Source organism: Capsicum annuum, chromosome 9, assembly GCF_002878395.1.
Source record: "Capsicum annuum cultivar UCD-10X-F1 chromosome 9, UCD10Xv1.1, whole genome shotgun sequence".
Taxonomy (NCBI): Eukaryota; Viridiplantae; Streptophyta; class Magnoliopsida; order Solanales; family Solanaceae; genus Capsicum; species Capsicum annuum.
Genome location: NC_061119.1, coordinates 85,672,065 through 85,700,007, shown reverse-complemented (window position 1 = coordinate 85,700,007; position 27,943 = coordinate 85,672,065). Strand labels below are relative to the sequence as shown.

The 27,943-nt window shown below is 36.3% G+C and overlaps 1 pseudogene; it reads left to right on the top strand.

The window, feature by feature from the left end:
• Positions 1-3,540, top strand: part of LOC107841347 — a 75,556-nt pseudogene extending 72,016 nt beyond the window's left edge.
• Positions 3,541-27,943: the final 24,403 nt, after the last annotated feature.

Here is a 27,943-nt window from a genome sequence, read left to right as displayed (position 1 = left end):
CATCATCATCATTACCTTTGGCTTTGTCGTCTTTTCCCAATGAGCTAAGAGTATTCCTTGGAAAATCCATTTCAAATGGCTCACAGGTCCCAAACCGCAAAAAAATTGAACCTACATGGTTTGTAACATTGAACACTCCTATTTCTTGGGAATGATACTAGCATGATTTGCCTCTACTATTTCATCCATGTCGATGACGATTTTTCCTTCACTTACCAGCGTCATAATTTTCTCCTTGAAGATAAAGCACTTTCCCATTGGGTGGCCAACAACGCGATGATACTTCCAGTACATGGGATCATTAACCTTATTAATTTCCTTAGGCCTTTTTGATTCAGGAAGATCAATTATTTTCTTAACTAGCCATTCATCCAGTATCACAGGTACATCTGAATTTGAAAATGGATAAACCTTAGTTCTAATTCTTTCAAGGTTGGACTACGTTTATCCTCTCTTGGATATTGCCTTGAGGCTTCATCTATCTTCACCTTTTGCTTAGTTGTGACCTTCATAGAAGTTGCTTTCATTGACATATACTCTTTAGTCTTTGAGGTCATACCTTTCTTGAATTTTTTTTTCTTTCATCAGGTCAATAAAAGGGGATGCCTTCCCATGATTTGTGATACTTAACTACATGTCGTATGCTCGTGTAGCAAGCTCTTAAAATATTAGCGGTTTGATTCCTTGTAGTATGTATATGAGGACCCAATGCATTCCTTGAATGTACATTTTTACCATAGATATTTTAGGAATGCGGTCTTTGCAGTCCAAACTCAATGATATCCATCGATTGATGTAATTCATTACAGGCTTATCCTTTATTTGCTTAGTGTCATTAACTCTATCATGCTCAAAGTTCGTCGGGTGCTATAAAATCAATTGAGAAATTCCTTCTCGAGCTACTCCCAACTATCAATTGACTCATGCTCCAAGTTAATATACCAGTCAAATGTGTTCCCCTTTAATGAACGAACAAATTATTTTACCAAGAGATCGCAATGTGTTCCAGCGTTGCTACATGTTTTGAAAAAGTAGGAAATATGTTGCCTCGGATTTCCTTTGCTATCAAATTATTGTAAATTTGGTGGTTGATAGCTTGTTGGCATGTGTAGACAATCAATTTATCTTGTGTGATACTTGGAGTAATACAACGAACTCTGTGGTGCTCTACCATATTAAGCCCTGATGGTGTTTGTTATCATGTCTTGTAATTGTTGGACAGATAAAGTCGCAACCGAAACAGATTGTTTCTTCTTCTGAAATTTACACTTAGCAGGTAATTCCTCAACATCTTTGTCCTGTGGAGTGAAACTGGGTGGATAAGTAGGGACGTGACTCGACTCTCCTGGTTCATAGGCCTCCAGTTTGTTCATGAGTTTAGCGATATGAAGATTCTTGTCGTTAACTGACTTCTTTAGGGCTTAAATAGTTTTCTCCATCATTGCGAAATTCTCGTCCATGTCAGTTGAGTCAGCAAATAAGGAATTGACCTTCGTTGAAACTGGAAAATCCGTTGAATCTTTAGGTTCACCAAAGTTGGATCCGGTTAGAGAAAGTTCGCCAAAGAACATGGATGCAAGATTTTCCCTAGCAGTCGTCACATGAGAGTTGTTGTTTTTAGCCACCTCCAAATAAGTGAAGTATTCAAATTTATCCAAGCCACTAGCCTTGAACTTTAGTGAGTAATTGGTCCAACACGACTGAGGTTAGCAGATACAGCAGTAGAACCCTTGCATGTAACATCATTTATTTTTCTGAAGTCCATCGCAATAGTTGAATTTTTAGCTTCTGATTTGCAGGAGGAAGAGATGAAGAGCAGAACTGGTTCCACTAGGCATGACAAAATTGTTCGCAACAAATTTTCATAGTGCTGAAAATTAACTGCAAGCAAAGATAAATAAAATAAAAAGAAGTTATTTTTATTGATGAATCTTGTGAGTACAATTCTATAACTCTCTTGATTCTTATCTCCTAAACTTAGAAATGATCTGAGGGCCTTCAGTAGCATATTTGTTGAATCGTTGGATGATTTGGACTCCTAAAGACGTATTTCAATCATCGGAAATGTCGGAAAGTGTTTTGTCTCTTTGGAACAATCTCTGGGAAGAACTCCATTAATTGCTCCTTGCAAGAACTTGATAATCAATGCCGACGATGCTAATGCTTGTCAAAGTCCTCTTTTCAGAATATCCTTTTAGCATGTTATGTTACCCCCTATTCATAGTTGTAGGGTGATTGGCCAAAATGTCACGTTGACACTTGGCGAGTTTTGACCTGTTCTTGAATTTGAATGAGATTTTCGCATTATTTATACATGTGGCGTCATCTCGTAGGTCTTTGATTGACGTGGGCGCCAAGTCACGCTGACACGGGGCATGGGTCTGGGCTCCAAAGTGTAATGGACCTTGGTCTTGAATTTGATAAAATGGACCAACTAATTTGTAAGGCCCAGATTGATTAATTAACCCAAATGATCGTGAATTAAATCCAAATCTTGTATGAATTTAATCCGTTGAATTTTATATGTCTACAATGACTGTTGAAAGTAAGTTCTCTTAATTTACATTGTTAGTGTAAATAATTTTTACGTCATCAGGTCACTAATTTTTACTTGTTAAAATAAAGTTATATTATTTTCAAGATTTGAAATCTCACATTTTAAAGAGGCTTATCTGTATACATGCCTACATATATTGTTGTTTTTGTTGTTGTTATTATGTAATTGTGTATACATTTGTGGATGGCCTGAGAATGTAAAAAAAATATTTATGCTGATTATGTATAAAATTTTAAAGTCCATTTTTATCAAGTTAATTGCTTAAAATTTTTCATTTTCTAGTTTGCATATTCTGCCGATTTTTAAAAAAATATTTTCCTTTTTGATCAAAATTAAAGTTATTTTTCCAAAGCTAAGGGTATGTTTGGTATAAAAAAATATTTTCTTGAAACTGAGTCAATTCTTACTTTTTTTATTTGGTAAGTAAATCAAAACTATCATTCAAAAACATATAAACAACTATTAATGGTGGCAGTGACGTTAATAGTAGTTTTGTACACTGACTATTTTTTAATTAACATATATTGATCTTAAATTTTTTACACGGACGATGTATACTATTTCCAAGCTATGAGGTTAAGCTACATGCAATAACATATGCCAGCTTCTAAAATAACCTATAAAATAGCGTAAACAACCTACATATATAGTTCAGTTTTTTAAAAAAACTATTTGTATATATAACTTCAATTAATATGTAATTATGTAATTGCAGGCATTCACAAATAATAGGTTGCATTGTCCTACTCATCGAGTGATAATAGAAATGAAAGAGGTAGTCTATGGGGTTTTCCACAAGTCCTAAAGAAGGATATATCATGAAAGTCCCAGAGAAACTTGTTGATGAAGATCATCCTTTGCTTTACAAGCCCTTTGATGGTTCCAAATATCTTTCATTTTACCGATCAGAGGCCAGCTGCAATGTTGTTTTTACTCTCGAGAGCTACCGTAGTGTCTCAGCCAACATTCCAAACTTGACTTGATACTAATAGCTGATTGTGGAGCACTATCCTAGTTAGTCCGCTCCCCATCCCATCTTGTAATAGTTGTAAGCTACTATTTTTCCAAGAGTATTTGTGGTGTCTTAATCAATATTCTGAACTTGTCTTGATATTGAATGTTCGGTGTTGGACCCTCTCCTCATTCTATACCTCGATACATCTTGTAATAGTTCTAAACTACCATTTACTCTTATGCATGTTTGCTTTTTTATACCTTCATCTAAATTGTTCCAAATACGTTGAATGTAAATATCGCCACTTTTGTTTCTTGGATATTTGTAGGACAAGCATGAAAATATATTCTACTTTGAAAAATACTATCAAACTTCTCTATAGTGGCAATATTTGTCCGAAAATTTCATAACTGTTATAGAGTGGTGTTGTTATATATGTATATTGATATTTGACGTGCATATGTTATTTAGCTTTTATAAACAAAAGTATGCAAAATTAGATAGAATATTGTAACAACCATAGTTAATTTCACTTTTTTTATGTGTTATGACCATTTTTTCCTTCTCCGTAGTTACTATGTGTTATTTGTGAGTTGTGAGGGTGGTTGACATGTCCTAATGCACTTGAAAGTAATTTGGGTGAGTTTGGGACTTAAGAGGCTCATGAAGCTACGAGTTTTGACTTTGATCGACATCTCATGTTTCAAGTATCAATGGTAATTTGGATACTTTTAGAAGATTCAGAATGCTGATTTTGGATTAGGAGTATAGTTAGTTCCGGTTTCGAGCCTTTATTTTATATTTTGACCCTTTAGATAGAACTAACCAAAATAAGCCTAATGGAGTCGTTGGGGATAAATTGTTGTAAACAACCTCTTTTCAAACACATGATAGTTCATCAAGTCTGAAACGCCAAAAAATAGCCTAGTAGTATATCTGTTTTATTTCGGTGGGGTCCGAAAGAATCAATAGGATCAGTTTAGAGAATCAGCTAAATTACTGTATCTAGTGTAGAGGAAAATCCTTATTAACATTCGTGGTCCTAGGTCGTGATCGTTGAGAAGAAAAATAATCTTTACCGCAAATGCGACGGTGGGACCGCATTCACGAAAGGTTGACCTTCTCTTTAATCGTGTTTGCGACACCTTGCCCTCAATCATGATGATTATTTTTAATTTCGATCAATTTTTTATTCTTACGATCGCGAGGCAACGGGAACAAGGATAATCAAAACCCCTATTCTCTCGATTTTTCATCTATTTCCCATCTTTTGGACCTCAGGGAGCGCGATTTCTAGGGGTTTTCACCAAAAACTTGTGGGTAAGTTTCAACTTCACATTTGTATCATTTTATATCGACTCCATCTTCAATAAAACTTTAAAAACATGATTTCAAGTTGAATTTTTGGGATTTTTACTCGGCTAAACTTAAATTGGAGTTTCTTCAATTTGAGCTTCATTTTCAACCTTATTTTTACATGAATTTTCAAATACAGATTCCTGTGATATGAGGATAATGTATCTAAAATAAAATTTCATATTTATTCCTTTTGATTTCAAATCTATTTTTTTGAATAAATTTTGGATTCGAATTAAATATAATATATTATTATTTCCTTTTTGATGTGTAAATTATATTTTTGATAGATTTAGTTTGTTTCGAGACCACTCATAAAGGAAAGGCTCCGCAGTGAAGGATCTAGGCTTGTATTTCGGCCTCTCAAGGTAGGTAATAACTTAACTTTCTTCACGCTAAACTGGATACTTAACCATTCTTATAAGACATGCTATGAGTTAGGAAATTAGATGGGAAAATTATATTTTTGAGGTTATTATTATTATTATTATTATTATTATTATTATTATTATTATTATTATTATGTTGCCCTTGTGGGGGCTTATATGCATATTATTGCTGACTTGAAAGATTATATTTAGTGTGACACCCGTATAGGGTCTTTATTTCACTTTGTAGGTCATATTTTTGAATTAAATGTCATTATTGTTATTGAGATGCCTGTGCAAGGGCTTGGATAGATATAATAGTTCTTATTTGATCATTATTTGTCTTTATCATTATATTGATGCTCACCTGAGGGGTTTGAAATGATATTATTGATGTCTTATGTGATTATTTATTCTAATGGTGCAAATCATGAGTTATTGACATGTTAAGTTGATTCTGAGCTCATTTATACATATATTGAATTGATTATCATTTTCATACTGATTTTATTTGAGCATTACAACCTCATTTCATACATACATATCATAAGATACAAATAACACTGAGAAATACTAGTTTTTAAAAGAAAATAAAATATTTTATAGAACCCTTGGTCGTGATCATTAGCCAAAAAAGTTGATTGAGATCTGATTTTAAGATTGTGAAAATATATGGTCCTATCCTAGAAGTGAGTATACTCGGAAGGCATATATAATACTTAATATTGAAATCGTAAATGTATATGGTCCTATCTTAGGAGCGAGTAGGCTAAAAAGGCATATAAGAGAGTTGTGTGATGTTCATATCATTATTATCCCCCATCATTGCATTGTATTACATCATTTACATCTCTACCTATGTATTTGTCTTGTACTTAACTTCCTTATATTGTCGAGTGTAGATAGCTTTTATAGATGTTATACTATAGAACTTTAGTGGAGACAGTGTGAGCTACCGTTTGGGTACTTTTTATATGCTGGTAGACGTTCTCAAAGTATTTTATACTTGTTGAGGATTCTACTTTGCTCAGGTAGCCTATGATATATTCCAAGTACAAGTCGACTGTACACACTCCTACTTCTATGCTCTTTCAGTATAGATCCTTGTATAAGTTTGACTTAGGTGTATGATTTCGAGTGTGAGAGGCGGATATTTGAGGTACTAGTGAGCTCCAGATTTTGGGGTAGATTTCAGACCTTCACCTATTCTATCTTGTATTTATTTACTTTCAGCTATAGATTTATGTATTGATAATTGAGATTGAGGTTATAATTGTATATAGTCCTATCCTAAAAGTGAGTAGGCTCAAAAGGCATATATGAGAGTTATATGATGTTCATATCATTATTATCCCACCATCATTGCAAAGTATTGCATCATTTGCATCTCTATCTATATGTTTGTTGTCTTGTACTGAACTTTCTTATATTTTCGAGTGTAGATTGCCTTTATAGATGTTGTATTATTGAATTATCAGTGGAGACGGTGTGAGTTATCATTTGAAAAATATTCTACATGCAAGTGAACATGCTCATAGTATCTTTACTTATTCATTTTCTACTTTGATTTGTCAACCTATGATACCTACTGAGTATAGGTAGATCATACTCACTCCTACTTATGCGCCCTTTCGGTGTATATCCTAGTATATGTTTTACTCGCGATGAATGATCTTATGTTATGAAAGATGGATATTTAAGTTATAGTGAGCTCCAGAGTTTGGGGAATATTTTAGACCTCCTCTTATTCTATCTTGTATTTATATACTTTCAGAGATAAATTTATGTATTTTAGATTTTGGTTTTGTATTAGATACTTTTACGCTTATAATACTAGGTTTTGGGGATTGTTTTATTTCCTTGGATGTTTATGTTATTTATGAGTATTATGGCCTGACTTTACTTTAGAAGTCTTGTATTTATCTAATTTGTTTCTTTTCAATTTGTTGTTCTATTGTGGGGTATCGGCTTACCTACCCAGACTAAGTCAAGGTAGGTGCCATCAAAACCTCAATTTTGGATCGTGACAGGTGGTATCAGAGTGTTAGGTTCACCATTCTCATAACTGTAGGAGCAGAATGTGTAGTAGAGTCTCGTGGATCAATATATTGATGTTTGATTCTATCTTCAAAAGGCTATAAGAAATCTTCAAAAAAACTTCTCTAGTTTGATTCCTTATAGTGTGGGTTATTCTTACCCAATATTATAAACTTTATTTCCATTATGTTCTACATATATGGTGAGGAATATATTTAGAGATGTTGAGGATTCTAACCCAACATCCACTGTTAGAGCCTCAGTCAGGGGGCAAGGTAGAGGTCATGGTCGAGCTAGATGTAAAAGTCGGGCACGAGTAGATGCTTTAGCCAGATGATGGGATAAGGCGGCCTCTTTCGATCTTAAAAGTTATTATAATGATTAGGATAATCTAATAGAGGATAAGGGGCTAGATCAGATACCCCAAAGTTCAGTTGCTACCTCAATGTTATAGCACTTGCTGATTCATCTGTCAGGTCATTTAATGATATCCCCGGATAGGTATTTCACTAACTTTGTTTGGTATTTCTCATACTCTAGGAGATACTCCACCATCAAGTTAGGCTCATACTTATGTTTTACCAACTTTGGGGGTACAACCATCTACTATGGTACCCCATCATGTTGATTCACTGCTTTCTAGGCTCATTGTACCTTTTATTGCTTTGAGTCTTGTGATGTCTGATGTGCTATGGTTTCAAAGCAATTTCGATGCTTAAAACAAAGAATATGCAATTACTTAGGTGTATTTTGGGGGATATGATGTGTTTTGAGTTTATTTTGCTGGAAACTAGGTCCTGAGAGCTAACCAGAAGAAAAAGTTGAAAGCTGAAATTTTCTGCTACCTACTTTGGCACCTATTAACATTAGATACCACCTACTGGCTGTAGGTGACAGACCGTAGGTACCAGAAGACTGAATTTCAGAGAATAAGAAGCTGTAATTTTGTCCTGCTACTTACGGCATGCCACCTACTGCCCTTAAGTGGCACCATAGGTGGCCACCGACTTAAGTTTTCCTCTTTTATTTAGGATTTGATTTCTAGGATTTTCATGTAATCTGTAAATACCCTTATGAAAGATATACCCTTGGGGGTAAGTTTACGCACTCATACTATTCACAAACATATATTTTGATTCTAAGATTGGATTTTGATCTTGGGATTCTTTTGTTCTTAGTTTTTGGTTAATTTATTGATTTGATACTTTGGGTTTTCTTCCTATATTATTGTGAGATTGATTCTATGCTTTCACTTATGAAGTTCATGAATTGTTTCACAAATATGAGCGGATAAATCCCTTAGCTAGGGTTGTAGGAACCCTGGTTGAATAACAAAGTAAGGGAATGCAATGTTGTTTCCAACCAATATTCTTGCATGTATTGTGATCATCTTTAGTTTAATAGATTTCTTAGTGGTTGCAAATGTTAAGAACCCGCCTATATTCACTACTTACTTCAAAAGAGAGGTAGAGATTAAGAAAAGAAGATCACGATAGTAATTTGAGCTTCACCTCTATCTTATTATTCAACCATTTCATCTAATTAACTAGAGACTCAAAAGGTAATAGTTAATATGGGATCTAGGATAAGGGTTTGTAAGGCGACAATTTGAAACTCAAAAGGAAAAGAATGAAGTTCACTACAAGCTTTCACAAGACAGTTAGTGATACATAACTTATTAGATTTTGCATGCAAGATATTGGGTTAGTTCAACAAAGCACGATAAACCTACAAAGTTATAAAGTCGGGAGGAATAGAGTCCTAGTGTTTGTTTCAGATCGTTTATAACCAAAAGCATTCGAATTTTGTTACTTTCTTCTATTAAAAATAGATCCCCTCATTTACTTTTCTGCATTGCCCGACTGTTCAACAAGTTCAAGAGATAGTTATGCCCTATTCCCTGCGGGTTCGACCCAACCTAGTTGGGTTACTATATTTTGACATCAATTGTTATATACTTCTAAGGAGCTATGCTTTTGGGCAACATTAAAATTTTGGCGCCGTTGATAGGGAATACGGTTCTGGATTGATCGGCTGAAATTGTTGAAGTTTTCGGGTTTTATTTTTGGATATATATGGCTACTCTTCTAGATATGAATTATTTACAAGAGAAAGTGTGGAGTGATGATGACTCCTTATTTATTGATCCTTATCCTTTTGATATAGTGTCTTACTGTAGGAGTGTGATAGATATATTGTGGGAGCATAATGAGAGTATGCTAGACACGTTGACTCCCCTGGAAAAACATAAAGAGGATTTCAATCAAAAGGTTGATAGGTTTGGCTTGTTTATTTACAACTTAAAAGGATACTTGAATGTGAAGGTTGATGCGTGTAATGCCCAACAATTTAGTTATAATTTGTGTGAGATTAAAAAATTTCTTATAATCCAAATTGAGGATCTAAAATTGGAGGATTCAACACTTGATTATACTTTTATAGAAGTTGTCACTATTTAGAATAGTACACTAGATTTATGTGAGGATGTAAGTAAAACGACAATTCACGTGTTGGGACGTATTAGACCTCATTCAAATCATTTTTCCTCTTTATGTTTGGATAGTAAGATATGAATCGAGCCATATGAGCTTATGTAAGAATGCAAAAAGAGGAGGAAACAAATATCTATATTCTTGAATTTATTGTACAAAAATTACAAAATTACATTCCTCACTTAAGGGCCAAGAATTTCAACATGCCACATCTATTGCTTGGTTCCTTTATTTTTATACCACAACCCTGGAGCATGGTAGAAGATTAGAAAAAAAAATTAGGGGTACAATTCATAAGTTCAGAATGGAAAAAAAAAATTGGAGGCCAACCTTTGGCTACCTTGATAAAGTTTGAGTAATCAAGGTAACCATATCGTGTTATGCCATTGAATCAAGCGTTGTATGGTAGGTAGCCCATAGGCTTGTTGGTGAAGTCTGAGTAACCAACATAGTCGAGTCATCCCATGATGGTAAATCAGGTGCTGCTTTGAAGGCAACCCAAGGTATCTTGTTAATTTTGTATTCATTCATGTTAGTGTTATTGACGTCAGATCTGCACACCTAAGGTGCCATAGGTATGTTCCTAACTCTTCTGCTTTGTAGAGGCACAATGCATTGGGAACAATGTATGTTTATTTGATAGGGGTGGGGTTGTTTGTGGGTCTAGATGTCATCTTGGGGTTTTTGTTGTTGTGTATCTTTTTCCTAAAATTTTATCTTTAGAAGAGATGGCATGTTTAGGACGTATTGTGTTTTGTTTCATATTGTATTGTGTTTTTTTAACTAGGAGAAAAATAAGTATCTAAGGCAGTTGAGGTATTTTGTTTTGATTTTTTGAGAAAAATGATACCCTTCAAAAAAAAACTATTTTTGAATTATGTGATATGTATATATGTGTGACCATTGTGACTCTCGTTATGGCATTAGGATTAGGGATATAATAATCATAGCTAATATTTACATGAACCGGATAAGTGGTAGTTTGTGATGCAACCCTGTACCTTGTGTGTGTGAGATGCCTACTTTGTTTCCTTTGTGTGTTGAATTTAGAACTTGTCTGTTTAGTCTTACCTAGGTTGTAGGATAGTCGCTTAGGAAAGGATCATAGGTCGTTCTTGAAATTAGTCCACTTCTAGGATAAATGACCTTCCAAATGTGAATATGTATTACTTGATCCCTATTTTGAGTCTGTACAGACTACTTTTATTATTTTTACCTTTCACCTTTCTATTTGTATTATAATGAACCTATTTTATCCCTAGTATTCCTTGGATATTGTGAACCTCAACTCAGGAAAATCGCCTAAGTTGAGGGTGGCTATCATAAAGGTGCGTCATTAGAAGTCGGTATGAAGAAGGGTATATATAAGAGACAAAGAAAGTAGGGTTAGGTGTGGTAAAAGCAAAAAAAGTACAGAAAAGAAAAACAAAAATAAAAATAAAAGAAAAATAAAGAGAATAAAAGAAACCACACCCAACTTGAATGAGTTGTAAAAGAATAAAAAGAGAGAAATAAGGGTGGAATATAAGAAAAGGTTGGTTGATAAGTGGACCCCTAAAATAAGTGAGTATAATGCCAAGGAGGCTTAGTCACTAAATTCCTAAATATGTCATACCATCCCCCAAGCCTACATTATAAGTCGAGTAAAGTCCTATAGTGATCCTAACCCAACTATTTGAAAACTAAGGTAAAGAAAATAAGGGCAAGCTTATGGTATTCCATGCACCTTGTTGGAACTTCTTTGTGAGTGTGAATGTCTCGTGATCGTCTCTGCATTAACATGTATAATTATATTGAGTGAGTGGGACTTCTTTTTTGTGAAAGCATTTGGGTTGTGTTGCTAGCTGCATATCAGTTTGGGTAGTGTAATTTGTACATATGCATGCTTATTTGTTGCTAATGTAATGCCATAGCTTGATTCCTTTGTGTCACATTGTTGTGCCTTATAGATTCACACAGTTGGTTTTTAAAGTGTTAGATTGGAGAGAGTAATGGATTTTAGCTAAATTTGAGATTGACTGTCATACGTATCTTAGGTTTCTCTTGGTTAAGCATCATTGTGTCATTTCATTGTGTTTTGTTGTGTGCAGACATGCAAACATTCTAAGTTGAGGATGTTGATGTGCTATGGTTTCATAGCACTTTTGATGCTTAAAACCAATAAATATGCAAGTACTTAGGTATATTTGGGGGGATATGATGTGTTTTTGAGTTGATTTTGCAGGAAACTAGGTCCTGGGACATAATCGAAAGAAAAAGTTGAAAGCTGAAATTTTTGGCTACCTACTGGCCAGTAACTCCTCAGATGTCCTTGAAAATTTTTGAAAATATATCCTTAATGCCTAGACTACGACTTCCCTTATGAGTCGTAGGGATTCTTGTCGGGTCTTTGGGACCCAATCATAGCCTGATCGGTAGGTTGGCTTTGAGTTTCTGCAATGACTACGACTAGGGGGTTATGAGTCATGAAGACTCGAAACGAGTTGTATGGTGTCTTCCGTAGCCTAACCAATGTGATGCCTAACTGTTTTTGTTTAGATAATGATTAGACCGTGCGAGTCATATAACTGATTATAAGTTGTATGGTTTGACTCTTAGGCAAGTCAGTGTTGATGATTATGGACACTATTCAGACTACGAGTGGGACCATACGAGTCATAAGTGAACCCACGAGTCGCAAGGTTAACCGTAACGGCTGGCGATAATTTTTAGCTTTTAAGTTGAGGGTACTTTGGACAATTCCCTTCTTACCCAATTAAAACCCCACGTCCATAAAGCACTCCAAGAGGTTATTTCTCATTCATAATGTAATAAAAAAACTCTTCCTTTTTTCTCAAATTCTCTCAAGCAAGATACTTAGGATTTCCAAGAAGTAGGTCATCCAAGGGCTCTAGGGTTGATTTTTCTCCATATATCTTGTTGTTTCAGGCATGTTAATCTTCCCTAATTCTCAATTTATGAAAAACATGTGTTTTACATGGTTTAATTGGATGGTTTTGAATGTGGGTTTTCAACATGGTTGAGGGTTTTGGAATGGATGGTTCTTAAATTACTTTCCCATGATTTATTATGCATTGTTTATACTTTACTAATGGTTTTGAACTTGTGGGGTGCATGGGTTTAGTAAATATACTAAGGGGTCATGGTTTTCCTAAATTGATGCTCTAAAATTGGAATTGGTTTTGAAATAATTGTGTTCCCTCAACCAATTTATGTAAATGGCTTTGAATTGTGAGATTATCATTTGGTATGACTTACTCACCTATGTTATTGCATTGCATAGAAAGGTTAAACAATGAACATGGATTTTGAAGAACTTGTTGGTTGTGGTTTGATTTAATAAACAAAGGGGGCGAGGAGATCCCCTAAAGATTTAATGTGATTGTTATGGCATAGAGATAAGCTTGCAAGTATAAGGGTATGACGATACCCATGGTGTGCCTTAATGGTTGGTTTTGTGGTTAATAACTGGGTTATGTGAAACTTGCTTTTGAATTAGGCTTAATGAGGATTATGTAGTGAAGCCGTGAAGGAGTGGGTCTTGGAATAACTTATACTGGAAACCCATGTTTGCCGATGTGAGGTTTGGTCTTGATAACTGTGTGCATGTGTCACACTTGATATACATTTTGGGATGGCTAGTTACCTTGATGGCTTTAGCATTCCCGTGAATTATATCTGGTATGTGTGACTAACACGCACTGGGGCCCTTTCAGTAGGGGGAGCTGAACCCATAAAGCCCATGGGTGCCTATTATTATGGTTGAGCTACACGATCAAGAATAAAGTTTTACTTTATGCTACACCCTGTTCCCTACCCTGGCATATTACATATGTTTATGTGTATGTATAATGATGTTTATATGGATTTGAATTGGATCTGGCTTGGCATTATTTTGTCCCCTATTCCTGAGTTGCATGCTAGTGCTCAGCCCACTAACCATCACCGAATGTTGTATCCCCACACAATGTAGGCACTATAGATACTTTTACTTTCCTGCACAGTGTTAGGTAGATCGGCTCGGTTTGTCGATCGTTGGTGGTGAAGTGATAAGCTTTCATTCTCCAACAAACTTGGACATTTCTTCATGTTTCCTTTCACAGACTATAATTGAGAGTTCACATTATCATTATTATTTTCATTGTCACTATCAGGGTTGGGGGCATGTCCCGATTTACATTTATTTTAGATATTGTTTAGAGGCTTTTGGATATTACTGTGGATTGGGTTGTCATGATGATTGACACTATTAGTTGTCTTGAGTTACTATCATCTATCTTGTTATATATTTGAATTTCAGCTACTGTTAGGTATTCTATGCCTTGTGTGGTTAGGAAAAGGGGGTGGTCTCCGGTCCTCGGTGGACTTGAGATACCCTTCATAGCTAGACCCTAGTTCGAGTCGTGACATGGCCAATTACCACCTATTGGCCATAGGTAATTTACCATAGGTTCTAGAAGACTAAAGTTCAGAGAATAAGAAGCTACAATTTTGATCTACTACATACGGCCTGCCATCTACTGGTCATAGGTGCCATCTACGACTCGTAAGTGGCACCGTAGGTGGCCACTGACCCAAGTTTTCCTCTTTTGTGTAGGATTTGACTTCTAGGGTTTCCATGCAATCTATAAATACCCTTATGACATTTGTGTATTAGACATGCCCTTGAGGGAAAGTTTACGCACTCATACTATTCATAAACATATATTTTGATTCCAAGATTGGATTTTGATCTTGGGATTCTTTTGTTCTTAGTTTTTGGTTTATTTATTGATTTGATAATTTGGGTTTGATTCATATATTTTTGTGAAATTGATTCTATGCTTTCACTTATGAATTCCATAGATTGTTTCACAACTATGAGTGGCTAAATCTCTTAGCTACGGTTGTGGGAACCCTGATTGAATAACAAAGTAGGGGAAGTGCAACGTTGTTCCCAACCAATATTCTTGCATGTATTATGATCATCTCCAGTTTAATAGATTTGTTAGCGATTGCAAACATTAAGAACCTGCTTGTATTCATAACTTAATTCAAAAAAGAGGTAGAGATTAGGAAAAAAAGATCATGATAGTAATTTAAGATTTACCCCAATCTTGTAATTCTGTCATATCATCTAATTAACTAGAGACTCAAATGGTAATAGTTAATCTAGGATCTAGGATAAGGGTTAGTACGGAGAGACTCTGAGACTTAAAAGGTAAAGAGTGAAATTCACTAAAGGCGTTCACTAGATGGTTAGTGATACATAACTTATCACATTCTGCATGCAAGATATTGGGTTAGTTCAACGAAGCACGATAAACTTGTGGATTTAGAAAGTTGAGGGGAATACAGTCCTAGTGTTTGTTTTAGATTATTTAAAACCAAAAGCATTCGAGTTTTGTTACTTTCTTTTGTTCAAAACAAATCCGTCCATTTACTTTTCTGCACTGCCTGGCCTTTCAACAAGTTTGAAAGATAGTTATGCCATATTCCTTGTGGGTTCGACCCCAACCTAGTTGGGTTACTATATTTTGACATCAATCTCTATATACTTCTAAGGAGATGTAGTTTTGGGTGATATCAATGTCAGCTGTTGATTAAAAGATATTTGAGAGATTAATTCGCTTTGCTCCTCCTAAGTTTACCTATGCCATTCGAGAAAATCCCTATAAGTTCTTTCTTGACTGCTTGGAGAGGTTGCATAACCTTGGATCCATTGAGTCTTATGGTGTTGCCTATATAACTTATAAATTAACTAACATGGCCAAACAATGATGGAGATCTCTTGCTAATTAAAGACCATTGGGTTAACCTGCCATCATATGGACATCATTTTCTAAGGCATTTCTAAAGAGGTTCATGCCTTACAATTCAAGGAATCATATGAGTGATAAGTTGATATCCTAGTTTAGGTTTCAGGAGCGTCTTTCTAGTTTATTATAGAGCATATTAAGTTTATTGAGTTGATTTTTTAGGGTACTAATGGTGCTAAGAGGATCCTCTAATAGGGTGAGTTTACTGGACATGCATCTCAAGGTTGAAGTTTCTCCTATAGAGGCACTCAAGATTATCAGGACAAACAAGTTTAGGTAGCTTTGTAGGGTACCAATAGTAGATATGTAGTTTTGGGGTTTCAGGCAGCCAGAGATGAGGTCAAGCAGGTAGAGGCTCTAGTTTTGGTTCTTCAGGTTATAGGGATCATTCTGGCTCTTCTAGGCCCTCTCAGTATATGTCAGGTAGTATGGTGTATTATGTATATGGTGAGCCAGTTCATTATGCGAGGGAGAGTCCTTGATGATCATTTAGTCCAGCCTAGCTGGATTCTCAGATTCAGATTTGCCTCGTTCCTTTTTCCATTGTTAGAGGTGATTCGTAGAGTGACAGGATTGGTTCTAGGAGTTCTCAAGGCCTATCTCATAGATCTTGTGGTAGGGGGAAAAAGTTACATAGTTTGGTGGTGGACGAGGTCAGTGCTTGCAATACTGGAAAGACCTGTGTCTCAACCTGAGCTAGGGCCCTAGCCGTGATGAGCATTCCGAACAGTGAAGGCCCGAGCACCCTTCTACATCTGGTAATCATGCACAATACTCGAATACTAAATAAAAGATACGGAATTATAATAAATGGAATCATGGTCATAAATCTGAAATTTTTTTGACAATACGAAAAAAATAAGTTTTTCAACATCTAAATAACATCTTTCTCAGTCTGCGAAATCTCTATTACATAAGACATCAATAACTTGTCAGAATCTGGGACAAGTCCCCTAATGGACCTAAACCAAATTAAATCACAACTAACTGAAAAAAATAGGCCTTCCAGAATAAAGAAGGCTCACCAACTGCACACACTTCTCTTCTGTCGGAACAAGTCTACAGCTTAGCAGGACCCCTAGACTGAGCCTCAGACCCTGACAGATAGGGGGTCAATACAATTGTGCTGGTACGCAGAGAAATCCAAAATAATGCATTTGTATATGTAAAATAGATGAGAGCAAGTAATGAAAACATCATGCATGATATAGTTTAAAACACAAGGGCATTCTTTGGTAATCATAAAACCTTCTTGTCAATGCAGTTCTATAATTTGTGTTACTTCTGATCTAGGTGGTACACCCTACATATCTGCTACCCCATGAGCTATATAGGATCCGCCCTTAACTCGGCGGCCAAGCCCCCAATCGAAGTTTGCCACAAGGGTTGGAGTATCCGAATCTAGTACGCCACAGGGCCATCGCCAGCGTACAATAATAATATACCCATATCGGCAAAATATGTTTTCGGGAAATGAGTTTTTATGGCTTATGCCTTATTTGGGTAACCACCTAACATCTCTTAAGCCCATTTTTAATATGTTCTTAACATGCATCATTCTGAAATTTGAAGCGAAAATCTGTATCTTTAATCTATTCTAAATCTGCTATGGCATTATCTGAATTTGGTATCGTTATATCAGGACTTGCAAGTCATGATCCTGAGCCATAAAATCATATCACAGTTTTCTCTTTCAAAACATGAAGTTCAGACCACCATACTTCCAATAATTCAAGAAAGATTCATTCTTCAATACATTTATCAAACTATACAAAAAATATCATTTTTTCAATCTTTTCACAAACATGTGGTGGTCATATATTTTTTGCAAACCATGCAATTCTTTCATGATATATATACTCAACATTTATCAACATGCAAAACCTCCCTCTCCTTAATTTGAAAATCAACCTTAAATCACTCAACACTAGTTAAGAACATTGATACCATGCTTCTAAATAACATTCTTCAACTCAAGGCATTCAAAAATCAAGAAGTTTTGCAACATGAGAGGGAGCGTAAATAGTCATGTTCTCAATTAAATACTCAACTCAATTTCATACATACATATATAAGATTACAAATAAATTTGGGAGAAAGGCCTCAAAACAAAACCAATAATTCCATTTAAGAGTCCATAATGCACAATCAAGATGTAAATTCCAAAACCCCTTTGTAGATTCATGAATTCTAAACTTTAAATCATATTCAAAGTGTTTAAACCACCCCATGTAGTTTTAGAAAAACCCCACATACCTTATTCTTTCTAGTAGAGGGAGAGGAACCCAAAACACACCTTAGTTCTTGAAATTCTTGGCTTTAATGGTGAGTTCTTGATCTTTGGGGAAGGAGTTATGGTTTTGAGAGGAAGAGTAGTTTTCTAATGTTATGAGCCCTTAATACTCATAAATTTTGTGTTATGCAGAGTTATGACGATGGAACAAGACTAAGTTACCCTTCCTAAGGCCGGTTTATTTAAAAAAATTGCAAACTGGGCACCAACGTGTTACCCGATATTATGCATCGAGATCGCGTTGGTCCACTATTTCATCAATGCAATCATCGATGTGGAGCGTTGACTTTACTTCGCTTCACTGCTTCACCGATGCGATAGTCGGCGTGGCGTGTCGACTTCGCGTTGGGTCACTGCTTTCAAAATCCCAACACCACTCTAATGATGTCTGAAAATTCCAAAACTTCTCCGAGACATCCCCTTCACTCCCCCAAACATGAATCAACTCAAAAATTCATACCTCTAGGTTGGGAAAATCAAATTAAACATCACACAAGATTAGGAGCTTAAAATGTGACTAAGTCCTTCTTCACACTTAGAAAAATTTCAAGTTGCTAGCCTCTTAAACATGTTTCTAGGTGACATCATTGCGAGAAAAACTAGGGGCGTTACATTATCCCCTCTTGGGATCATTCATCCCCGAATGATGATGCAGGACACAGGTAAGCACAATTTATCTCAGCGAATAGAAGGCAAAATGAATAAGTCAAAGATTGAACCTTCCATTTCATCATTGTACCTTCCATTTCGTCATTCACTGGATCAAAAAGATTTGGGTATCTTGTACGCATATCGCCCTCTGACTCCCAAGTAGCTTCCTCAACTTTCTGATTTTTCCACCTTACCTTAATCGAAACTATTTCCTTATTTCTCTACTTTCGGATCTGACGATCCAAAATAGCAACGGGTTCTTCTTCGTATCACAAGGAGTCTTTCACATGGATTTACTTTATGGGTAAAACTAGGGAATGATCTCCAATGCACTTTTTCAACATGGACACATGAAATACTGGATGAATAGAACCCAGACTTGTAGACAATTCTAACTCATAAGCAACTTCATCTATCCTTCTCACAATCTGATATGGTCCTATATAGCAAGGACTCAACTTTCTTTTCTTCCCGAAATGCATGACTCCCTTCATATGGGAGACTTTTAGAAACACCCAATCACCAACCTCAAATTCCAAATCTCTCCTTCTAACATTTACGTAGGACTTCTGATGACTCTGAGCTGTCTTGAGTCATTCTCTAATGATTTTTACCTTCTCCATTGCTTGGTGAATAAGATCAGGCCCAAACAACCACGTTTCACCTACTTTATACCACCCAATTGGTGATCTACATCTTCTCCCATAAAGTTCCTCAAAAGGTGTCATCTTAATATTGACATTGTAGCTATTATTATATGTGAACTCTACCAATGGCAAGTGATCTACCCAACTACCTTTGAAGTCAATTACCCAAGACCTCAGCATATCCTCAAGGGCCTGAATGGTGTGTTCAGCTTGCCCATCCATCTGAGGGTGGAATGCAGTACTTAGGTTCACTTGGGTACCTAAACCCCTCTGAAAAGATCTCCAAAATTGCAAAGAAAATTGCGTACCTCAATCGGATATAATGGATACAGGTGCTCCATGCAAACGGACTATCTCTTCAATGTATAGCTTGGCATAATCATCTCCCGAATAGTTAGTCCTCATAGGCAAAAAATGAGTTGACTTGGTCAGCCAATCTATAATTACCCAAATGGAATCATATTGGTTTCAGGACCTTGGAAGCCCCGTGATGCAATCTATGTTGACCATCTCCCACTTCCACATAGGCAAAGCTATCTCTTGGGAAGTACCACCTGACTTTAAATGTTCCACTTTAACTTGTTGGCAATTCAAATACTTAGAAACAAAGTCAGCCACATCACACTTCATATTATTCCACCAATATATAGCTTTAAGATCATGGTACATCTTAGTAGAGCCTAGATGAACAACGTACCTTGATGTGTGAGCCTCGTCAAGAATTCTTTCTCACAATCCATCCATATTTGGCACACATAGCCTACCATGATATCTCAAAATGCCATCACCACCAATTTCAAAGAACAACACCTTATGTTGACCCACATCTTTCTTAATCTGTATCAAGATGGGATCCTCAGCCTGCTTCTCCTTAACTTCTGCACATAACGAAGATTTAGCTATTTCATGAACAACTACCCTTCTAACTTCAAAATCCAAAAGTCGCACCTCCAGATTTGCAAGCTGGTAAATATCCTTCACCATCTCTCTTTTTCCTTTCTCAACATGAGAAAGACTTCCCATAGATAATCTACTGAAGGCGTCGGCCACCATATTTGCCTTGCCCATATAATAGTGCAGGCTCATGTCATAATCCTTAAACAGTTCCAACCAACGCCTCTGCCTGAGATTTAATTCTTTCTGCGAGAAAACATACTGTAAACTTTTATGGTTAGTGAAAATACCAACATACACCTCGTAAAGATAATGCCACCAGATTTTAAGTACAAACACCACAGCCGATAGTTCTAAGTCATGGGTAGGGTAGTTTCGCTCGTGCACCTTCAACTGCCAAGATGCATAAGCTACCACCTTACCATGCTGCATAAGTACACATCCAAGTCCCACTCGGGACGCATCACAGTACACAACAAAATCCTCTGTGCCCTCAAGAAGGGTCAAAAAAGGTGCAGTAGTCAACTTGCCCTTCAATTTTTCAAAGCTATTCTCACAAGAGTCAGACCACACAAATTTCACCTTTTTCTAATTCAACTTGGTAAGTGGAGTAGCTATGGAAGAAAAACTCTCTACAAACCTTCTGTAATACCCCGCCAAACCTAAGAAGCTTCGAATGTAGATTGGAGTCATGGGTCTGGTCCATTTCCTTACTACCTCAATCTTTTGAGGATCAACCTTAATTCCCTCACTAGACACAATATGCCCTAAGAAAGCAATAGAATTAATCCAAAATTCACACTTGGAAAATTTTGCATACAACTTATGATCTTTGAGGGTTTGAAGGATAATTCAGAGGTGATTGGAATGATCCTCCTCATTCTTAGAATAAATCAGAATGTCATCAATGAAAACTATGACAAAAAGATCTAGAAATTGATTGAACACCCTATTCATTAGATCCATGAAAGCTGCAGGGACGTTAGTCAATTCGAAGGACATAACTAAGAACTCATAGTGGCTATATCGGGCTCAAAAAGCTATTTTGGAAATGTCAGCCTCCCTAACCTTCAACTGATGATACCCCGAATGAAGGTCTATTTTTGAAAAACACCTAGCACCCTGAAACTGGTCAAAGAGATCATCAATTCTAGGAAGAGAGTACTTGTTTTTTATAGTGACCTTATTTAACTGATGATAGTCTATACACATGCGTAGGGAACCATCTTTCTTACACATAAAGAATACAGGTGCACCCCAGAGAAAAACACTAGGACGAATAAAGCATTTATCAAGAAGATCTGCAAGTTGTTCTTTCAACTTTTTCAACTCAACATGAGCCATTATATAAGGCATAATAGAAATAGGATGGGTATCCAGTAACAAATGACAAATCAATGTCAAAATCTATCTCCCTATCTGGTGGTATCCCTGGAAGATCATCGGGAAAGACTTCTGGGAACTCATTAACCACAGGGACAGACTGAAGATAAAGACTCTCAGTATTAGAATATTTTACCCGAATAAAATGATACAAACAACCCTTAGATATAAGTTTGCGGGCTCTAAGGTAAGAGATGAATTTCCCTCTAGGTGCTAAAGAATGACCCTTCCATTCTATCACTGGTTCGTTCAGAAAAGAGAAAGTAACCTTTCAAGTTCTACAATCTAGCGTGGCACAACACAAATAGAGCCAGTCTATTCCTAAGATAGCATCAAAATAAATCATATTAAGCTCTATGAGGTCAGCCATAATACCCCAGCTACAAACAGATACCATATAATTTTTATATACCCTCCTAGACACAATAGGATCACCTACAGGAGTAAAAATAGAGAAAGGTTCTACAATAATTTCAGGCTCAAACCCAAAATCGACTGTCACATATGGGGTCACATAAGACAAGGTAGACCTACGATCAAGTAACACATATACATCACGGGAGAAGATTTATAACATACCCGTGATTATATTTGGTGAGGCCTCTGCCTCCTGGTGATTGTACAAAGCATACCATCAGTTACGACCGCCCCCGGTAGCAAAATCAGCGTCTTTTGGAGGTGGTGGTGGCACGAAGAATTTTTTTGAGACATCGTACCCCCAATATTTTCTCTCGCTAGTGGGAAATCCCTTTTTATATGACCTGGCTGGCCACAGGAGTAGCAACCAAGATTACCAAGCTGATATGGCCCCGGATGATTCCTCTTATACTTCCCACGGTATGGGTACGACCGAGGAGTATGAGCTACACTCCCCTGAGACTGAGTACCCTGCACTCTCGGCCCATGGCTAGGCTGGAAATTCTAAAACCATAAATACACTAGAGGTCTAGGCGCGGAAGCGTTGGCTGCGGGCTAAGAATTATTCTTAAACTTTTTCTTTGGCCACTTGTTACCCCAATTATCGTCTTGATGCTGACTAAAGTTCTGGTCTGCTGGTCTGGCTCTCTTGTCCTACCTATCTTTCTCCCTTGCTTCAGCAACCCTCTTTTTCTGTTCCTCCACCTGTTGCATGTGAATAGATAATCTGGAGAAGTCCATATCTCGTTTCAACATTGACCCTTTGCACTCTAACGCCAAGTTATCTGAATGGCTAGATGCAAACTTTCTCATACAGTCTCTCATATATCCTGCCAACTCCAGAGCATAACTAGATAGTTGATTGAACTTCAAGGTGTACTGTTTGACGATTATCTTTCCTTGTTTTAATTTCACGAACTCTTCATCCTTGGACGCCCTTAACTCCTAAGGAAAGAATCATTCTAGAAAGGCTTCCACAAATTTTCCCCACACAGAAGGCTCAGCATTCTCACCCCTCAATTCCTCTCACTCATTGTACCACTGATTTTCTTCCTCCTTTAGTTGATAAGATGCTAGTTCAACCCCTTTCACTTCATCTACATGCATCACTCTAAAATCTTCTCTATCTCATCTATGAACTCTTATGGATCCTCCTATACCTTTTACCAGTAAACTTAGGCGGGTTCATCTTCATAAACTGAACTGCCCATGTAGCATCAGATGTGACAAACGCAGACTCAACATCTTCCAACCATCGAGCCTGTGAAGCTACCAACTGTGCAATTATATGCATCGACTGTCTGAACTTGGCATTCAATATCTCTCTCTGGGGAGGTTGGGTGTGATCTGTCCCAGACCGGGGAGCCCTAGGTGCCCAAGTTGGGCTAGTATGGATAGGAAAGCCTTCCAGAGCAGCAACAAAATTAGAAGTGTGAGCCCTATTACATGTCCTTATCTCGTAGGTCAAACGGACATCTTCAGTTTAGGAATTATAATCATTAGAGTGACATGGAGGCATGATGACTTTCTGAAATAAAAGAGACCATTGATTAGAGGGCATTCAGACTCTACGACACGAACTAAACCACAAAGAAAGGAAATATTCCTAAATGCCTAGTAGCCTCCTATCTATAAGTGTGGCGCACTACACATCCATAAATAATACTCTACACGACTTGATTTTACAGACACCCTAGGACCATGAACTGTGCTATGATACCAAGTTTGTCACGGTCAGAGCTGGGGCTCTGGCCATGACAAGTATCCCAAATCGTGGAGTTCTAGCGCCCTTCTACATCTGGTAATCATACACAATATTCAAATACTAAATAAAAGATGCAGAATTATAATAAACGAAATCATGGTCATAAATCTGAAATCTGTTCGACAATACAAAAAAAATAAGTTTTTCAATATCTAAACAACATCTTTCTCAATCTGCAAAATCTCTACTACATAAGACATCAATAACTTATCAGAATCTGGGATAAAGCCCCCAGTGGACCTAAACTAAATTAAATCACAACTGACTAAAAAGAAATAGGCCTTCTGGAATAAAAAAGGCTCACCAATTGCACACACTTCTCTTCTATCGGAATAAGTCTAAGGCTTAGCATGACCCCTAGACTGATCCTCAGACCCTAAAAGATAAGGGGGTCAATACAATTATACTGGTATGTAGAGAAATCTAAAATAATGCATTTGTATATGTAAAATAGATGAGAGAAATTCATGAAAACATCATGCATGATATAGTTTAAAACACATGGGTATTCTTTTGTAATCATAAATCCTTCTTGTCAATGCAGTTCTATACTTTGTGTTACTTCTGAGCTAGGTGGTGTACCCTACATATCTGCTACCCCATGGGCTATATGGGATCCGCCCTTAACTCGGCGGGCAATCCCCCAACCTAACTATTCCGTAAGGGTTGGAGTATCTGAATCTACAATGCCACAGGGCCATCGCCAGCGTAAAATAATAATATACCCGTATCGGCAAAACACAATTTCAGGCAATGAGTTTTTATCGATCATGCCTTCTTCGGGTAACCACCTAACATATCTTTAGTCCATTTTTAATATGTTCTAAACATACGTCATTCTGAAATCAAATTCTAAAATTTGAAGCAAAAATCTGTATTTTTACTCTGTTCAAAATCTGCTATTGCATTATCTGAATTTGGTATCGTTATACCAAGACTTGCAAGTCATGATCCTGAGCCATAAAATTATATCAAAATTTTCTCTTTCAAAACATGAAGTTCAGACCACCATGCTTCCAATAATTTAAGAAAGATTCATTCTTCAATACATTTATCAAACTATGCAAAAAAAAAATCATTCTTTTTAATCATTTCACAAACATGTGGTGGTCATATATTTTTGGCAAACCATGAAATTCTTTCATGATATATATACTCAACATTTATCAACATGCAATACCTCCCTCTCATCAATTTGAAAATCAACCTTAAATCATTCAACACTAGTTAAGAACATTTATATCATGCTTCTAAATAACATTCTTCAACTCATGGCATTCAAAAATCAATAAGTATTGAACCATGAGAGAGAGCATAAATATTCATACTCTCTATTAAATATTCATCTTAATTTCATACATGCATATATAATATTACAAATAAATTTGGGGGAAAGGCCTCAAGACCAGAACAATAATTCCATTTAAGAGTCCATAATGCACAATCGAGATGTAAATTCCAAAACTCCTTTGTAAATTCATGAATTCTAAACTTTAAATCATATTTAAAGTGTTTAAATCAGCCCATGTAGTTTTAGGAAAATCCCATGTACCTTATTTTGTCTAGTAGAGGGAGAGGAACCCGAAACACATCGTAGTTCTTGAAATTCTTGGCTTTAATGGTGAGTTCTTGATCTTTGAGAAAAGAGTTAGAGTTTTGAGAGGAAGAGTAGTTTTCTGATGTTATGAGCCCTCAATACTCATAAATTTCGTGTTATGCAGAATTATGATGAGAGAAAAAGACTAAGTTACCCTCTCCAAGGCCGGTTTATTTAAAAAAATTCACGAACTGGGCACTGATGCATTACCCAATAAGATACATCGAGATCGCATTGGTCCACTATTTTATCGATGTGGCGCATTGACTTTACATCAGTTCACTGCTTTACGAATGCGATACTCAATACGGTGCGCCGACTTCGCGTCGGGCCACTGCTTTCAAAATCCCAACACCACTCTAACGATGTCCAAAAATTCCAAAACTTCTCTAAGACATCCCCTTCACTCCCCCAAACATGAATCAACTCAAAAATTCATACCTCTAGGTTGGGAAAATCAAATTAAACATCACACAAGATAGGAGCTTAAAATACGACTAAGCCCTTCTTCACACTTAGAAAAATTTTGTGTTGCTAGCCTCTCAAACATGTTTCTAAGTGACATCAAGTTGAGAAAAATTAGGGGCGTTACAACTTGAGATAGAGGCCTTTAATGCATTAATCATATGTATTATCCTTGTTTGTCATCATTATTTCTCCATGTTATTTGACCGTGGGTCTATATTCTCTTTTGTATCGAAATAATTTAAAACTAGTTTTGATGCTACATATGAGTCTCTTATAGTTTATATTCATGTTTCTACCCTAGCAGGAGATTCTTTAGTGGTGGATTGGGTGTACGAATTATATGTAGTGACCTTTATGGGGAATGACACCTTGGAAGACTTGATTATCCTAGATATGATTAATTTTTTGTTCTCGTCATATGGTACAGAAAGGGTGTCTTTATTATTTGGCTTATATTCATATATTAGTGTTGCTTTATCACTTTCTTTGGATTATGTTTGAGTTGTTACAAAATTTTAGGATGTGTTCTTATGGATTTATCTGGTATGCCTCTAAAGCAAGATATTGATTTTTCTGTTAATAATGAGCCAAAAACTAAGCTCATTTCCATTTCTCCTTATAGGATAGACCCAGCAGAGTTGAAGAAATTAAAGAAGCAGCTGTAAGATTTGTTGTGTAAAGGTTTTATTAGATTGAGTATATCTCCTTGGGATACTCATGTCTTGTTTGTGAAGAAAAATAATGGATCTATATGCATATGTATAGTATCGATAATTAAACAAAGTGATGATCAAGAATGAGTATCGCATTGATAATTTATTTTATCTACTTTAGGATGATTTGGTGTTTTCTAAGATTGACTTGAGATTCAGTTATCATCAGTATAGGAATAGAACTTTACATATTTTAAAGATGACTTTTCAGACTCAGTATGGGAGTTATGAGTTCTTAGTCATGTATTTTAGGCTGACTAATGCCATAGCAGCGTTCATATCGTTGATTAATAGAGTACGTCAACCTTATCTTGATTCCTTTATGATTGTACTCATCGATGTTATCTTGGTTTATTCCAAGAATGAGATTAACCATTTGAGATACTTAAGGCATGCACTTTAGAGATTGCAAGGTGAGAAGCTATATGCTAAGCTCTCTAAGTGTAAGGTTTAGTTGGATTAGGTTTCTTTCTTAGGCCATGTAGTGACCAAGGATGGTATTATGATCTATCCAACACAGATAGTTGTAATTTGTGATTGAGACCCTCTTTTCCTACCAAGATTTAGAGTTTTATTAGGTTAGTAGGCGATTATTAGCTCTTCGTATAAGGTTTCTCTTTTGTTACAGAACCTTTGACCAAGTTGACTTAGACGAAAATTATTTTTTAGTGGTTGAATATATGTGTGAAGAGATTTTTAAAGCTCAAGGAGCTATTGACTTTGGCTCCTATCTTGACCTTGGCAAGGAGGTTATGGGATGTTCCATGTTCTATGATACTTTGAGAGTCACCTTGGGTGGTGTGTTGATGTAGGTGGGTAAGGTTATTGCTTTTGCTTTTTGATAATTAAAATATCATGAGAAGAATTACCCTACCCAAGATTTGGTGTTGGTCGTGGTTGTGTTTGTGCTGAAGTTATGGTGATATTACTTGTATAGAGTCCATTGTGAGATTTTCTCAAATAATCATAGCCTTTATACTTCTTCACTTAGTAAGATCTTAATATAAGATAGTGAGGTTTGCTTGAGTTGCTTAAGGACTATGATTTAATTATTTTATACCATTCAGGTAAGGCTAATGTGGTAGCAGATGCCTTTAGTTAGAAGGTAGTGGGTATGAGAACTTTAGCTTATCTTTCACTCAGGAGTAACTTTTGGGATTGGAGGTTCAGTCTTTGGCTAAGACTTACCAAGTATGCCTTTGAAATAGGATAATGATTTTTTCATTGATGTTGAGCCAAGCACCAAGCCTATCTCCATTTCTCTTTATAGGATGGCCCCAACTAAGTTGAAGGAATTGAAAAAACACTTGCATGATTTGTTGGATATGGGATTCATTAGATCTAGTGTGTCTCCTTTGGGTGTTTCTATCTTATTTGTGAAGAAGTAAGATGGATCTATGCACATGTGTATTGACTATTGAAACTGAACAAGGTGAACGTCAAGAATAATTATTCTCTTTCTCGCGTTGATGATTTATTTGAACAATTTCAAGGTGACTGGGTGTTCTTTTAAAATTTACTTGAGATTTAATTATCATTAGTTGATGATTAG